Source organism: Cololabis saira, chromosome 10, assembly GCF_033807715.1.
Source record: "Cololabis saira isolate AMF1-May2022 chromosome 10, fColSai1.1, whole genome shotgun sequence".
NCBI lineage: Eukaryota > Metazoa > Chordata > Actinopteri > Beloniformes > Belonidae > Cololabis > Cololabis saira.
Genome location: NC_084596.1, coordinates 35,511,603 through 35,530,053, shown reverse-complemented (window position 1 = coordinate 35,530,053; position 18,451 = coordinate 35,511,603). Strand labels below are relative to the sequence as shown.

Sequence of the window (18,451 nt, the reverse complement as noted above, 5' to 3'; positions counted from 1 at the left end):
TGAGCTACATGTGTCTCCCGTCTGGGCCATTGCAGACTCATTGCCTGAGCATGGCATGTTACAAAAACCAAACATACCCGCTGCCTCTTTCTTCTACCTTTTACGTGCGCGGCGTCAGTGCGTTGTGTCCGGGCGTAATACGATGCTTTGAGCTGGTGAAATTAAACGATTCCTCGAGGCAGAGAAAATTCCTCGATCATTTTTTGCAATCCAATTACTCAAATTATTCGAGGAATCGTTTCAGCCCTAGAATACAGGTTCAAACAGGAATACAGTCTCATAGTATTTTATGAATCTGTTAAACAGGAGTGATTACAAGATGAGTGGCAGAAAAGTTTGCTCGATTGCTTGTGATGGACCTATTGACTTCTATTGTCCAGAAGAGCCAAGCTCTTCTCCCTCCCAACACAATGCTTTCAACCGAAACTGTATTTTTCTTTCAATTGCTCTTTGCCGTCACCTTGAGTTGCCAATCAGATTTTTAAAAGTTGTCCTGACTGATGTGAAATAGACATACACAGTTGAATACACAGATTTTGCTTTTGTGACCATTTACATTTGAGGAAACAGATCCCTAGCAGTGTAGATTTTCTGTCTCTATTTATGTCCCTCGCCCCTTTTTCCCTTTGCTTTCTGTCCTGACCTCTCGCCTTCTTTAGTGCGCTCCCCCGCATTCGCCAGCTCGTGCCCTCAGCTCCATGACTCATAGACTCCTCGCGGGCTTTGGGGAGAAGTGGAGCGCTAGGTCCAGGCCAAGGCATAAATATTAGCTCAAGGTCATGGTCACAGGGCTCACACCAGGCTATGCATAATCATGAATCCAACTCCCGCACAGTCTGTTCACTTCACACATTCCGTACGCCACATTACCGCACGCGGACTAAACACCCAAACACGGTGTTTCTCACCACTGACTCAGCTAACCTTGAAGGGCTCAAGCCCCAGGTAATGAACCGGCTCCAACACCAATTTGTGCTTTATGTTGTATTAGGATTAGGCCTCCGTGCATTGTTGGCTTCTGCCTTCGCTAACTTACATTTCCAAGGCTACAAATGCATTTTTATATTTTGGAAGAAGCAGGCTTCAGTATTCTGAGAGGCTCACATTTTCTTGGAGATAAAATACCAGTATTCCCATTTCCAAGAGGAAGACGCTTTACATTCAGAGACTTGCTTTTCTGATTTGTTCGACATCATCCCAAGATGAAACACTGGCTATATAAAAGCCGTACTATGGCTTCTTTGAATTCTGTCTTGAATAGATTCCTATTCTTTCCCCTCTTTTACCTGTGCAGTTTTGTATCTTAACTTATCTTGCCTTTTACTTCTTCCGTGTGATCCTGTGCCTGCTCAGCACAGGGACACATTCAAACGAAACCTCCACGGGGGTTTGCAGTAAAATAGATTTTAACTGCTTTCTTTCGCTCCCCCCTCGCCTGAACTCTCCTGCACATTCCTCCGCGTAAAAGCCCGCTCGACCACGAGCCGATGGGCTCGGATTCCCGGTTGCCTCTTTTCATGACCCTTCTCATTCTCCCTCCAGTCTGTCTTCCTCCAACTCGCTTCAGACTCGACAGGCTACGAGGTGAGCATCAGAAAGAGCCTGTGATCTCACAGTCTTTCTATGCTTCCCGTTTCTTCCGCTATCTCAAACGTTGCTCCCACTTTCAGTTGTCAGCTGTTAGCCTTTTTCACATTTCACCTGTCTGGCTTCTTTTTTTTATATGGACAGCGGCGCTCTCTGTCCATATACCATTAACTTTCATCCACATCATCTCTCCTTTGTCGGCATAGAAATCACACTCATTCCCCCCTTGTTAACCCCTTCTCCACCGCCTCTACCACACTCCCTCTCTCCTTCCTGTACTGTAGTCAGTCTATAATTGCTGTCTCCCGCCTGCTGTGATCAGACCCAGAGGCTAAACGATTCTTTTTTTCGATGTAAGCACATGGAAGCATAAGAGATATTTACAAAGTGAGTTCCTTTCATTACCATTATCGCTGATGAGCTCCTTGTCAGGTCCTGTGTGTGTGTGTGTGTGTGTGTGTGTGTGTGTGTGTGTGTGTGTGTGTGTGTGTGTGTGTGTGATACAGTTACTTTGACCCTCCAACGGGGACCATCACTTAGTTTTCTCTTCTTTCTTTTTCTCTTTTCCTACACCCAGCCATCTCTTTCCTCCGGTTTCATAAGAATCCCTTTTATCTGAGTGGCTGTTATTTTTAACCTTGGAGCAGGATATAAAGGTTTTTGTGTTGTGTGATAGGTTCATGTTCTGACACAGAGTGGATTTCAACTGTTTTTTAATAAAAGTATATACCCAGAATCTACAACTCGTGCTTGTTAGTGCAGAGCATGTTTCTACAGCAGAGAAAGACATATTATTTTGTTTACATATTATGGGTTTCCTTCAAAATCGAGCACAATCTAAATTGAATACATGTGTTATGATTTTTTTTTTTTTCCATTAATTCACACTGATGCTCATTGTATCTGCAAAATATGAAAAGTGGTGGAGATTTAAAAAAAAAAGTGTGGTGGCAGTGTAATTCTACTTTGGATGCATGATATCACAGTACCCTACAAATTTGAAGCACTGAAGCATATTTTCTGACTAATGAATGCCCAAGGACAAAGTTTTACTGTTATATTGGATTTTTTTAGTTTGTAGTAGTTTGCAGGTACTCAGATATTTGCTCTCCAAAGCAGCAAAAAAAGACCCCTTTAAGCCGACATTTTTTTTGGTATTCAAATACCAAATACCTTGGTGGGTTTGCACAATTGCCTCATAACAAGAAGGTTGGAATACCGGCAGGGGGCTTGGCGGTGTGGAGATGTTCTCTCTGTGCTTGTGTGGGTTTTCTCCAGGAACCTCCTCCAAAAGCATGCATGCCAGGTTAATTGGTGTACATTTCCCATGGGAGTGAGTGAGAGTGTGCATGGTTGTATGTCGATATGTGGCCCTGCAAAGGACTGGCAGCGTCTCCAGGGTGTACCCCTGCCGTTTGCACAAACAGAGCTGGGATATGCTCCAGCAGGTCCCTGTGAACCTGAAATGCAGGTATAGATAATGACTGGATGGATTATTATTCTTAGACTAAAATACCAACTGAGAAATGCTGAAATACTTCTTTGGTTGTGTAACTTCTGCATGAAAGCATCCTAACATCCTAAGACCTGGCGTACATATATGTGGACATCACATGTTTTGTTCTTAACTGGAGCCCAAAGCAACAAGGAAAAAAATGACATATTACTTTGGAGGCTAAAGTGCGTTGGAAAAAAAGTGCATCATGATAAAAGTACAAAATGCCAACCAGAAACATTTTGTAGGCAGGACAGTTCCTCTGCTTTATGGGTCAGCTTACCACCACATGAAAGCTGCTTTGGAGTGCAAATGCATCAGAAGGTGGATTTTCATTACACTTTTTCACAAAGCTGAAGCAAAACATTGAAATTGTGACATACAGTAGGTACTGCTGTGGGGGGGCGGTGTTTCCATTGAACAGTGTTTTTCTTTGTACAGTATGAGTGTAACTCTCCGAGTTCTGTCTTCTGTCTCTGTAACGCTCCGTATCTCATCCTGAGAGACTTCTTGTCAAAACAAAGAAAAAGAAAATCTCGACTTTGAAGAAGATGGATGGAGACGTGTTTCGTTTTGGTAAAATTAATGAGACTGCCACTGCCGCTGTTGTGAAAATAGTCAACAGAAGAATGCAGTGGATGAACATTCAAATGATTTCTCAGAGGCAAAGCCCTTGGGTAATGCAGTAATGCATATAGATTAAGTAGTGTTATAGCACAACTACATCACATTAATGAGGCCAAAAACAGCTGGTACCTAGATTTTGATGATTTTGGATTGACGGATTACCTCACATCCAGTTTTTGCAAATGCAAAAAAGCATTTCCATTACACATTTTCGATAAAATGGATTATCCGTACATCTGAATAAAAAAAACACCTCATAAAAGGTAGTTTTTTCCAATTAAAGGCGTTTCCATTAAAGGTTTTTCTTTGCGATGTTTAGATTTTGTGTAAATCGAAGGGTAATAGAAACTAGAAGGGAACACACTTATGATGTTGTTGGTGTGGATGTCCTTTTATTTAATGATCTCTCTAACCAAGTAATAGCCACTATTACTGATTATGGCTCAAACTTTGTTAGGGTGTTTAAAGCTTGTGGTTAATTATTCTGATCATGTGGAAGACACTGCTGTGGTTAAGGATGAAGATGTAGGGTACAATTTATTACTTCCTCGAGTGTTTTAGTTACCTTTATCGGCTCTGTTAACTAATAATTGCATATCAGCTGTCTTTAAATATTCCTTATTAGAGAACTGATGGAGGATTTTACTGTTACCTGATCCAGGTACAGAGTTTTTCCCTCCAGTTTTTTAAGTGCTTCACGTCATCAGCAGAATACCTGCTGCTTGCAAAGCATTGTGGTGGGAGAAGGAGTGGGCGTGCAGGCTGGTGTCCAGACCAGGCTGGGAGAGTGTTGAATCCGAGGGCATCCACCATGGTCCGCTGGGATCTGGCCTGTTGGTTGCGAGTGGTGTTTGCGACCAGTTCCAGTCTGTGAGTCAGATCTTGATGTGGCCTGAGTGCTGACATCTCTATTGAGTATATTTTCGGACTGGATTTTCCCGACTCGTCCAGCCCAAAATCCTGCTCCGCATGAGCGGTTTCTGCATCCCATCATCTGTCTGAGAAGTGGGGATGCTGTCCTGTGACCACAGCACTGATCTTACCAGTGCGCATCCACAGCTGATCTCATGCATCCAATAGTGATCACTCTGCTCAATGAGTGCTCCATAGCCAATAAGGCATTCATCCTCATCGACTTTTTTATTAAAAAGCAGTTAGATTTTATGTCCCTGATGGAGACCTGGCAGCGCCAACGTGATCATACACATTTGAATGAGCGTTGCCCTTCAGACTGCTCTGTGTTTGGGACCCCGTGGGTTTTACGGCCTGGAGGTGGACTGGCAGTCGTTCACCCGTTTCTGCTGCAGGTTATCGAACACAGACTCTTTCAACTTCTTCAAACTGCAGATGAGTAAAGATGAACTCATTTTATTGTATTTTAATTTACCCACCACCTGGCCCTGAAGCCTTGTTTTAGAGTTCTCAGACTTTCTTTCGTCTATCATTAAACTTGAGAATATTTTAATCCTTGGCAAATTTAACCTTCACATTGATGATCTTGTTACATGGCAGCAGAGTTATTAACTAACTCTTAACTTACTGAACTTTATAATTTTAAACAACACATTTGTGGTTCCATGCATATAAAGGGCCTTAAGAACATTGAACAGTTAAGCATTGAGGGTGTTCATATGAGTGACCATTGTTGTGTTTTATTTAATTTGCCTTCTACCATGCCTTCTACTGGCAAAATCTTGTCTCACAGACATTTCATAAATCAAGCTGCCATCGAGGGATTTTCTGCTTGTTTTGATCCCAGTTCCTTTTCTGAATGTGTCAATATTGACTCATTTATGACATGTTTCAACAGCCATTGTTCATCTATTTTAAACGCTGTAGCTCCAGTTAAAAAGGGTTCCTTTTTTCATTAAAAACCATGCCCATGGGTAAATTAAGCTTTTGTTAGCTTTAGGAGGAACTGGTGTAAAGTTGAGTGTCTGTGGAAAGCTACTAAACTAAAAGTACACTGATGCATCTAAACGAAAGGATAAAACAGGCTAGATCAGCTTTCTTTTCTCAACTGGTTTCATTTAATTTATATAATCCCAATTTCCTGTTTGAGACAATTAAGAAAATCGTATTTTTCTTTCAGTTTCTCAAGTTCCTGCGTAAAAAAAGACTGTAATGTATTTTTAAACCTTTTTAAGTAAAGTGCAAGACATTAGGGGTAGCATTAACCTAAATAATGGCACATCATCTATGCATTTGTGGTCCTCATTCACTCCTGTTACTCTAGAGGGTGTGAAAATGTTATTAAAATAAGATAAAACCATCCTCTAGTCCTGTTGACATTTTTTCCAACAGGTTCGATTTTAAATGTTTTTCATTTGATTGGTCCCTGGATTGAGAAACAAATAAATCTCTCTCTTAAAATTGGATTAGTCCCCATTTATCTGAAACATGCCGTTGTTAATCCAATTTAATCAAAAAGCCTAACCTTGACCCCGTGGAACTTTAAAACTACAGGGCTATATCAAAACTCCCCTTTACGTCAAAAATATTGGGAAAAATGGTAGCAGGACATCTAATTACTTTTATGGAAAATAATGAATTATTTGACCAATTTCAATGAGTTTTTAGGAAAATGCATTCTACAGAGACTGCTTTAATCAATGTCTCTCGTGATATAATGATGGCTGCTGGCTCAGGTCGATATATACAGTTTTAGTTTTACTTGATCTACTGTCTGCTTTGATGCCGTGGATTGTGCACTTTTGATAAACGGCTCTAAACTGAAATAGGATTTTCTGGGTCTGTACTTCAGCGGTTTCATTCTTATCTCACTGCGGTTGTCATTAACAATATTCTCTCTGAAACATCTAGTTTGTGGAGACCCACAGGTCTCAGTTTTGGGTCTAATTTAATTTTTGTTGTATTATTTGTTGTTTTAATAATGTATCGTATCATTTTTATGCCAACAATGTTCAACTTTACTGTTTTTTCAATGATTCAGAGTTTCATTTTTTATCAATATTGATCTGATCATTGCACTGGATAAAAAGTTCCCTTGAATCCAACAGCACCTGGGTTTTCCGGGTTCTTCTGTCCAGTCGAGCCATCGGAAACCTGGGTGTTGCAGTTAATGTCTCTCAACTTATGACAGTCAATCAAAAACTGTCAGCTCCAGGTTGTTCAAAATGCTTTTAACAGGAACTTCTAAAACAGCTCACATCACTTCAGTTTAATGTTCACTTTACTGGTTATCTGTCAAGTTCAGAATTGATTTTAAAATGTTCACGTTAACATTAAGAGCATTATCTGGCCCCTCAGTGCATTACAGACCTCTTGAAACCATACTTGTGGCCGGGTGGAGAGGTTGACGGGACACGCACCTGTGTCCCATCCACCTGAGTGGCTGCCACGCCTCCACCCGGCCTGCCTTTATAACGCAGCGCTGGAGAACAGAAAAGGGTCGGAGGAGCTGCTGTCAGGCAGAGGTGCTTATGCACTGTGTGTGGGTGATTTGGGTGTTTGAAGTGAATAAAACAGGGTTCTGCACAAGCTTCGTGTCTCTCCATCCTTCGGGCGGGCCCCCGTGGCACGCACCCTGCCACATCTGGCGCCCAACGTGGGGCCTTCGAAGGTGGATGAGAGAGGCATGGAGCGGGCCCTGGACGCGCTCGCCCAGGCCATGGCGGGCATGACGGCCATGTTCCGCGACCAGGGCGAGCGGCAGCTGGCCGCAGTGGAGGCGCTCATGGCCGCGGGGAGACCCACCCCGGCGCCAGCAGCGCGGGAGGAGATGCCAGCGCCGCAGCTAAGCGGCCGGGAGGCAGGAGCTGCGGGCCGCCAGGCGACGGCTCCCGAGACGGCGGGACCGACGGAGCGACCCATCCCTGCACCCCGTCTGAGGTTCGCCGCGGCAGCGCTGGTGGCGGAGCTTAGGGGCCGCGAGGCAGAAGCTGCGGGCCACCAGACGACGGCTCCTGGGATGGAGTCAGCGGCGGAGACGGAGGGGGAGGCGGAGTTGGCTGGGGAGGCGGCTGCGGAGGCGCAGCCGCCAGCGACGTCGGGTCCCGCGGAGACGGGGCCGGAGCAAAGTGTGGGGGAAGTGGCGGTCCTGGAGGCGGACCAGCAGCCGGCGCAGGGCTGCGTCACCAAGGAGGGCGTGGTCCGGGACGCACCAGCTCCAGGACGGGGCTGCGCCGTGAGGGACGCGGTCGTGGACGCACCGTGTGGCCCGAGGCCACCATGGGCCCGGCCCCGAGAGCGGCTTCCACGGCGGGCGGGCCGACGCCGGGGGCGACCCCCCCGACCGTTGCGCTGGTCAGGCCGACGCCGGGGACGACCCCCCGACCAGGAAGGCCCGGAGGGTTCCGGGCTTCCTCTCCCGCTCCGAGGAGGGGGCGGGGGGGGGAGTAGGCTCGTTCCGGACTGACCCCGGCTCGAGATTGGCGTTGGGGGTGTGTGGCCGGGTGGAGAGGTTGACGGGACACGCACCTGTGTCCCATCCACCTGAGTGGCTGCCACGCCTCCACCCGGCCTGCCTTTATAACGCAGCGCTGGAGAACAGAAAAGGGTCGGAGGAGCTGCTGTCAGGCAGAGGTGCTTATGCACTGTGTGTGGGTGATTTGGGTGTTTGAAGTGAATAAAACAGGGTTCTGCACAAGCTTCGTGTCTCTCCATCCTTCGGGCGGGCCCCCGTGGCACGCACCCTGCCACAATACTCATCTAGCTGCTCTCTCCATTATTTTGGGTCAAAACCTCCTCACCACTAAAACATGTTTTAAAATTTGGAGGGGATGTGTCTTTTAGCCTGTACCCCCCAGATTGTGAAGCTACTCATCCCTGTCCCTGCATGTCGCTGAATCTGTTGAATGTTTATAAAAAACAGCTGAAGACACTTCTATTTAGACACAGGTCCCATGACCAGCAGTGGGCATAGTCTCATTCTGCTCTAAATAAACCAACAAAACAATAAAGAAAGAAAAACAACCGATTGGCTGACAGGTTGGTGACTCCAGACAGCTGCTGTGGGCTGAGAGCTCAGCGCACAGTAGCGGGGTCTACCTTTGACATGTTTGGAAGATGGGCTGTTGGAATTACTGTGCCGTGAAGTTAATTTCTCAGCGAGAGAAATGCCATGCGTGGCGTGAGAGCGTGTGAACACTCAATCCGTGAGACTGCACAGGGTTCCTTTTAGCCTGTATGAAAGTAGTGATGTTCACCAAAAAGGGACTGTTGTGTTGGGTGGGGGGGGGGGAAACAAAAAAAAAACCCTAGCACCAATCCTAGCAGTGTCCAACCGGACTCCCAGCAGTGGAGGACCCAAATGCAGGAGACGCCAGGAGGCAGGAGTTCCAAAAATGATGTTTTTTTAAAGGAGCATGAGGCTCCTTTTAAGAAATGAGACTCTCTAGCGCCACCCTTCACCACGACAGCCGTTGGGGGTACTGCAGCCAACAGCGAAGCCGGCACGGGAGAACGGGGAGAGCGTGCATGCAGCGTCATTTGACGTCACATCCGCAGGACAGCGCGGGAAATTCGGCCCCACAATTGCAGCACATTTTGCAGCACACAGCCTGTTCAAGGCAACGGAGAGATACACTAGAGGGCTCATTCTTTTTGGTTTGGAACGCTTTATCTGACCTTATTACTAGAAAACTTAAAACGTATACGAATTTTTTTCATAAATCCTGCCTCAATCCTGCCTCATGCTCCTTTAACTTAAAACCAAAAATGCCGCTGAACAGGATTGCAAAAAACTAGAGCTTAAACATGCTCAAAAGTACAAAAAAGTGACATGGCACATGGAGGAACAAAACAGTACGGACCAGCAGGGAGCAAGAGAAAAGACCAACACAGAGGGGTTAACGACACACAGGTGCAGACCAGCCCCCGGGTCTGGCACTCAGAAGGCGCGCCGATTTTTTCCAGTGGCCAACCGCGGTACTGCAACCAAAAATCCCATGCGGCCCAGAAAGCTTTTTTCCCATAGACCGCAATAGTAAAAGAGAAGCCTCTAAAACTGTTCACAGGACACCTCCAGCTGTAATCCCCGGCAATTACTAATCTTTGTATTCTATATTTTTAAGTCATGGACTTTATATCCGTCAAAAATGTTTTATAACGGCCAGAAAAGTAAAAGAAAAGTCTCTTTCTGGGCGTGACGTCACGGCTGACGTCACAGCCGTGTCCGTGCATTCCACGGATGTTTTATATTAATATATATTATATAATTATATTATATTAATACATTAATAATATATGTAATGCTATACATGTAATAATATACATTAATTAAGATATTATATTAATACATATTATATTAATACTCGCGTCATTGCCCCGGGGCATGATGGGAGGCCCCAGAGCATCATGGGAGGTGACTCAACTGCGCATGCTCTATGGGCCGCTGTATGCGGAAGTAAACCCGGAAGTCAGAGATTTTTTCGGCTTATGCGCTGGCTGAGCAGAAGGCATTGAAATGAATGGGCGGCCATTTTTAGTCTCCGATCCAGTTTCTATAATACATCCATGGTGCAGACAGTCAGGGCAGATGGAAAGAAGGGAAGTCAAGACAGAACTGAAACACAAAGACACAGGTTTCAAAATAAAACAGGAACTGACAAAACCGTGACACCCTCCTATGTGATCTCTTGCTTGTGTTGCTCACTCAGATGTAAGTCGCTTTGAATAAAAGCATCTGCTAAATGACAGTAGTAGTAGTAGTAGTAGTAGTAGTAGTAGTAGATTAAGATTAGATACTTTATTAATCCCTCACAGGAAATTAAGATATTACAGCAGCATCAGTGCGTTTTTCATACATGCATTCAACACACTTAAAGTAGTAGTAGGCATTACAAGAACTCAGACCAGGGAGGGGAAAGAAAAGGTTCCCTTAACCCCTCATCCCTGGCCCTGACCATCAGGTAGGAGCACAGCCCCAAGCAACCATGGAGGGGGGTGACCCACAAGAACCAAGTATGGGCAACTCAAGGGACGGCAGGCCATAGGGGAACACCAGGGTATGAAGGGACAGCATCCTGGAACCCCCACTCCTGTGGTCATAGTGACTTGAGCCAGATGGGAACAGGAGTCATTTTTGATACCAGCAGCTGGGAGGTTCATAAGACACGGCCCCCAGAGCCCCCCTAGAGCCACCCCCACAGGATGAATATTATAATAAACTGCTCAGATTGCATGTGCTAAACTAATCCTGTATGAATAGGGCTATAGCTGCACTTTCACAGGTAAGCATGCATGTCTGAATTTTAAGGAAAAAGGATGCACTTACCAATTCTTTTCAATACAAAAATGCACAAATGTGTTGCATCATATTGTGTTATTGGAGTTTCTCTCCTGTTTATGTATCCATTATATATTTTGTATAATGTATCATCTGAATATTTAGAAATAAACAATGTATAGAGGAAAAACAACTTTGTCTAGCTGTGGTGAAAAAAAGAGTACAAGTTGAGCACAAATATTGCATCCTCTTTTTCTTAGTAATGCCCTTATTTAACCCTGGAGAACCCAACAACCTTTTTCTTCTTTGATAAATTATGAACTATGCATTAAATGATTGCTTTAGGTTAACTGAACACCAGAATTTTTTTATTATTTTTTTTTATTAATTACTCCCTAATCTAGTATAAGGGTTTAACGGGTATCATTTGAAATAATAGAAATTGTCAATGCAAATTATTAAATTTTTTGGGAAATTAACAGTCCAACACAGAACTACATTTAACATTTCTTTCTAACTACATTTTTTGCATGTTAGGCAAAATTTAAAAGATTCACCTTCATCACCTTAATGTGGTTGAAACAATTCATCAGAATCGCAGTCATTGTCCAGTTCAAGGCCAAAGTCCCTTTCATCAGCTTCAAGTAGCTCTAAAACTAACTTCTAAAACTGTCAGAAGTGACACTCTGGGCTTTTTTTTGGTTTGCTTATTTTAGGTATCAGCAAAATATGGTGGTCAAATTTGACACCATGGGTTCTCCAGGGTTAAATTTACTTTCTGAAAAGTCTATGTAAAAGACGATCTATAAGTCTAAACCTTCCATCTAAATTTTCAAATATTTCACTTGAATCCAGTATAATTAATAGTGACGGTGTAAGTGCTACTTTGCACAGCTTAATGTAAAGCTTAAATGCATGAAATGGCTATTTCTACTATGTGCCAGCCTTAAAACAATAGTCATATTTAATTGAATTTGATTTATTAATGTGTTTTGTGTTGCTATTGCTGTAAAATATATATATAGTGTGGTAGAAGTGGCATTAAAGTAAACTGTAGCTGAATCTGTTTGCACTTATGTTCTATTATTGAATTAATGTGGTCAGGGGTTTGCTGGAGTAAGAAAACCCCAGGCTTTTTAATATAACATTTGTGCATGTTGTATTACATGCAAGCCCAATCGGTCTGCAGAGAGGGAAAGGAATCAAATACAATATTCAGCAACTGGGTTGTTTGCTGGTTGTTTCTGGGGTTGTTTTCTTTATGTTTAGAAATCCATGGGCAGGGAGAATCTTTTATCATGCAAAGCAGTTTTTGCATCTGTATTTTCATGAATGCTGATAATTAACACTACATAATGCATAAGCAAATTACAATTGATTGTTAATATTTTGCATCAAATGTTGGAATTTGCCCAATATGTCTTATTTTTGTATTCTTTTTATTGATGCCTGCATGTTTTATATTCATGTTGCATGAAATGCGGCAAGGCATTAATGTTAACTGTGTAATTCAAGCATATTACACTATAAATTATGTACGCACCGTAGGATATTAATAATATGCTAATGATGAATATAGCCTTAGGACCATTCTTTTTTTTCTGTGTTGTGCAGGTGAATTAGATCTGCGTACTCGCCAATGTGTCAGGTAGCTCCATAATATACTTAAGCTGTTAGAATGGTGAGACAGGGCCAGATGGAATTTATATATATATATATATATATATATATATATATATATATATATATATATATATATATATATATATATATATATATATATATATATATATATATATATATATCCAGGTACAGGTGCCCAAGCCACCTCAGCTGACTCCTCTCAATGTGAAGGAGCAGCGGCTCGACTCCGAGCTCCTCCCGGGTGACCGAACTCCTCACCCTATCTCTAAGGGAGCGTCCAGCCACCCTGCGGAGGAAACTAATCTCGGCCGCTTGTATCCGGGATCTTGTCCTTTCAGTCACTACCCAAAGTTCATGACCATAGTTCAGGGTAGGTGCGTAGATTGACTGGTAAATCGAGAGCTTCGCCTTTCGACTCAGCTCCTTCTTCACCACGACGGTCTGGTACATCGACCGCATAACTACGGACGCTGCGCCGATCCGTCTTTCAATCTCACGCTCCATCGTTCCCTCACTCGTGAACAAGACCCCGAGATACTTGAACTCCTCCACCTGAGGCACGCCACCCTTTCCCGATGGAGAACCATGGCCTCGGTTTTGGAGGTGCTGATTCTCATCCCTGCCGTGTCACACTCGGCCTCAAACCGCCCCAGCACATGCTGAAGGTCCCGGTCCGATGAAGCCAACAGGACAACATCATCCGCAAAAAGCAGAGATGAAATCCTGAGGTTCCCAAACCGGATCCCCTCCGGCCCCTGGCTACGCCTAGAAATCCTGTCCATAAAAATTATGAACAGGACCGGTGACAAAGGGCAGCCCTGCCGGAGTCCAACATGCACCGGGAACAAGTCTGATCTACTGCCGGCAATGCGAACCAAACTCCTGCTCCGATCATACAGAGACCGGACAGCCCTTAATAGAGGGCCCCGAACTCCATACTCACCGAGCACCCCCCACAGAATGGCATGAGGGACACGGTCAAATGCCTTCTCCAGATCCACAAAACACATAGACTGGTTGGGAAAATTCCCACGCACCCTAGAGCATAGTATAGGTATAGTATAAGTATAGAGCTGGTCCAGTGTTCCACGACCGGGACGAAAACCGCATTGCACTGAATCCGAGGTTCAACTATCGGCTGTATTCTCCTCTCCAGTACCCTGGCGTAGACTTTCCCGGGGAGGCTGAGAAGTGCGATCCCCCTATAGTGGGAACACACTCTCCGGTCCCCCTTTTTAAAAAGGGTTTGCCACTCCAGCGGTATTGTCGACCTTCCTCCATGCAATGTTGCAGAGGCGTGTCAACCAAGACAGCCCTACGACATCCAGAGACTTGAGGTACTCAGGGCGAATCTCATTCATCCCCGGTGCCCTGCCACTGAGGAGCTTACGAACCCCCTCAGTGACCTCGGCTTGGGTGATGGATGAGGACGTCCCCGAGTCCCCACCCTCTGCTTCCTCAATGGAAGGCATGTCAGTCGGGTTGAGGAGATCCTCGAAGTATTCATTCCACTGTCCGACGATGTCCCCAGTCGAGGTCAACAGCTCCCCACCCGCACCGTAAACGGTGCCGGCAGAGTACTGCTTCCCCCTTCTGAGGCGCCGAACGGTCCTCCAGAATTTCCTTGAGGTCGAGCCTCACCGAACTCCTCCCAGACCCGAGTTTTTGCCTCCAGGACAGCCCGAGCTGCAGCTTGCTTGGCCTGCGGGTACCTATCTACTGCGTCAGGAGTCCCACAGGCCAACATAGCCCGGTAGGACTCCTTTTTCAGTCTGACGGCATCCTGTACTTCCGGTGTCCACCACCGGGTTCTAGGATTGCCGCCACGACAGGCACTGGAGACCTTGCATCCACAACTTCGAGCCGCCGCGTCGACAATGGAGGCAGAGAACATGGTCCACTCGGACTCGATGTCCCCCGTCTCCCCCGGGATCTGAGAGAAGTTCTCTCGGAGGTGAGAGTTGAAGATGTCCCTGACAGAGGGCTCGGCCAGACGTTCCCAACAGACCCTCACAATCCGTTTGGGTCTGCCCGGTCTGTCCAACCTCCTCCTCCGCCAGCGCACCCAACTCACCACCAGGTGGTGATCAGTTGACAGCTCAGCCCCTCTCTTCACCCGAGTGTCCAAGACATGCGGCCGAAGGTCAGATGAGACGACAACAAAGTCGATCATTGACCTCCGGCCTAGGGTGTCCTGGTGCCACGTGCACTGATGGACACCCTCATGTTTGAACATGTGTTCGTTATGGACAAACTGTGACTAGCACAGAAGTCCAACAACAAAACACCGTTCGGGTTCAGATCGGGGAGGCCGTTCCTCCCAATCACGCCTCTCCAGGTATCACTGTCATTTCCCACGTGAGCGTTGAAGTCCCCCAGTAGAACAATGGAGTCCCCAGTTGGAGCACTATCCAGTACTCCTCCCAGGGACCCCAAGAAGGCCGGTACTCCGCACTGCTGTTCGGCCCGTAGGCACAAACAACAGTGAGAGACCTTTTCCCGACCCAAAGGCGCAGGGAAGTGACCCTCTCGTTCACCGGGGTGAACTCCAACACATGGCGACTGAGCTGGGGGGCTATAAACAAGCCCACACCAGCACGCCGCCTCTCACCCTGGGCAACTCCAGAGTAGTGGAGGGTCCAGCCCCTTTCAAGGAGCTGGGTTCCAGAGCCCAAGCTATGTGTGGAGGTGAGCCTGACTATCTCTAGCTGGTATCTCTCAAGAAGCTCTGGCTCCTTCCCCCCCAGCGAGGTGACATTCCATGTCCCCACTGTGAGGGTTTTAGTCCAGGGATTGGGTCGTCGAGGCATCCCGCCACGACTGCTACCCAGTCCCCATTGCACCGGCCTCTTACGGTCCTTCCTGCGGGTGGTGGGCCTACAGGAAGTCGGGCCCACGTCGCCGTTTCGGGCTGAGCCCGGCCGGGTCCCACGGGCAAAGACCCGGCCACCAGGCGCTCGCCTATGAGCCCCAACCCTAGGCCTGGCTCCAAGTAGGGGTCCCGGTGACGCCGATCCGGGCGACATAGCGGTCCTTGTTCTCTTCCTCCCCATGATAAACTTTGTGAATAAGGTAGGCTGTGGTATTTAAACAGATACTAAGGGACCCAGAACTTGCCAAGAAATTATCCCCCACACCAATATACCACCACTATCTGCTTGAACTGTTGATATAAGGCAGGATGGATCCATGATGTTCAAATTCTGACCCTTCCATCTACTGTAAATGTTGAAGCTGAAATCAAGACTCAATCATACCGAGGAAGTTTTTTTCCAATCTTCCAATCTTTTTCCTTCTGTCCACTTTGTAAATTGTACCTGTGTAAAGTTTGTTCTTAGCTTACAGGAGTGGCACCTGGTGTGGTCTTCTGCTGCTGTACCCCATCTGCTGTAAGTTCCGATGTGTTTTGCACTCATATATGCTATTCTGCATATCTTGGTTGTAACGAGTGGTTACTTACAGTTGCTTTTCTATCATGTAGAACCTGTTCGTTCATTCTCTTCTAACCTCAGACATTTAAGAGGGTTTGTCCAGATGAATGGGGCACCAAGACAACGAAGCTCCTCACAATGCACAGGGGATTTCATTCCAAGTCAAGCACCATGAGGCTCTACACAAAGTGGAACTATGGAGGCCTAGAATTAATGAGCATCAAAGCCACCATCCCGCTTTAAAAAACAAATATCCAGGAATACGTCAAGAAGATGGTCCCGAAGGATAAGCTGCCAAGTGAATCCTTCAGACGCAAGAAATCCAGTGAGGATTGGGGCAATTGGAGCTGTGTCCTCCAAGCTAGGAAAGTGGCACCAGTGGATCCCAGGAACAACATCCGGGCTCTCGGTCCAATAGAGCGCAGTCTGAGGAACTGTGAAAATACCGCGCAGGCCCCCTTAAGCTCCCAGGCCACTGGTAGAGGACCCGGGCTTAAAGAGGGAAACCTCCCACAGAGGAAGGGCAAGGGTGGAGTTTTTATGCATGTGTGTGTCACGTTTTCTACCCACATGAGTTGTTAGGCAGTTTACATTTCAAGGGGAGCGTTAGGGGAGAAGAAAAGCTAATCAGAAAGGGGTGTTTTTTTTTCTTTCCTTTAATCCCTGCTCTGCTGAGGCGCCTTTCCTCCTGAAGAAAAATCTGTGTTTCTTTCACACTGCCTCTGCAATCACTTGAAACCCCATTACAGACCATGTGACAGCATCAATTAAATTCACAATTATCATGGGGTATAGACACTCCAGCATGAGAAAATATAGTAACGTGGCATCGTGTGAACGTGTGTGTGAATATGCCCATGCCCATGCGTGTGTGTGTGTGTGTGTGTGTGTGTGTGTGTGTGTGTGTGTGTGTGTGTGTGTGTGTGTGTGTGTGTGTGTGTGTGTGTGTGTGTGTGTGTGTGTGTGTGTGTGTGCACTGAAGAGATAGATAGATAGATAGATAAAAAGAAAGTATTGATAGAAAGCAGAAAGCAGAGCCAGACAATCCACTTCTGCAAAATGTTTCATACTCTTTTTGGCAACTTTTGTGATCCTGAACAAATCTCTAAAAACAAAAACGTAGATCCAGTATAAAGACATTTCAAGGGTTCCTCCAGCAACAGTGGGTGGTAGCGGGTGCTTCACTGACTTCTACATGCAGTCTGTTGCCATTTCATTTTATTTTTTGTTTGAGTGTTTCGGAAAATGTTACATCAGATAAAGCGCTTAAAAAATATCCTCTGAAAATAACACCAGATGCTGTTTCACAAATTGTACTGTAATTTATTATCAATTCAGAAGCAGAGCCTTTGTCTCCCTTTGACATCCCAGATAAGAGTCTTGGCTCTGGTTTTCTCATGTTAGGGGAAATTTTTGTCTGACTCAGCTGCCTGAAATTACACCACAAATACAACACAGAGGCTGATTTATAAGAAGAGCGAAAAGTAACACATCTAAAAAGAAATAAAAATAAAAATAAATTTAAAGAGTATGATTTATGTGACAAATTGTCCTCATGTCTGGCAAATAAGTGTAGTTAATCACTGGCAGCAATATTAGAATTTGGCTAGTTTTGTATCTGCCTAATAGAGCTGTACTGAACATTGGTCATTTTCCTCACTTCCTCACCACATAGCTGTCTCCATTAAAACACAATCGGGTGCCTGATAAGAAAAAAGAAAATCACGGCAGCATTGATCTCTCAACCTATAGAGACCACACTGGAACAGAAGATTAAAAATCATAAACGTATTAAGCTCTGTAAGAATATTATTTGGATGTGTACGATAACTGTTTAATGCGATGGGGTTACAACAGTAGGCTGGGTGTACTCCAAGTATCCACACTATCATATGGGCATGTGTGCACCCTGGTGTTGTTTTCTTCTTGGGTCCCATACAAAATTCTGGCATTAATACCTGCCTCACACAGCAGATTGGCACTAATGACTTTACATGCAGTGCCATCTGTAAGCTGGACCGCTGGCTCTTCTATCTTCTCCATGCACACTAATAGACCTTCATAGCATTTTGCTCAGACTTCATTATTCATGATACAAAAGCAGAAGCAGCTAAATTAGATGTTGGCTAAACAACAGAAAGGCTACACAGACACCTCTCAAGGTCCTTCCCATTTGTGTGGACCTGGATACACAAAGCAGCTTGGGATTTTTTGTCTATTCAAAGATGAAGCACTCACACTTACACAAACCAACTTCTTACTCTCCAGCTTCCAATAGCCTGCAGCAGTCACACAGTGATCATTACTATTCATTTGCTCTGCAAACTGGCTACACAGGCTTATAAATTAGCTCATCTAACTGCAGCTGGGGACTCAGACAGTTGGCGCATTACAGTGCTGGGATCAGAGGCACCTTCTGTCCATTCGACGTGATTCCCCCCTCCACGAGCATCTCTCTTCCAAAGAGGGGATTGGCAG

The 18,451-nt window shown here is 45.5% G+C and overlaps 1 protein-coding gene across 1 annotated transcript in view; it reads right to left on the bottom strand.

The window, feature by feature from the left end:
- Positions 1-18,451, bottom strand: part of LOC133452993 (uncharacterized) — a 209,707-nt gene that overhangs the window by 111,736 nt on the left and 79,520 nt on the right. The window lies entirely within an intron of this gene.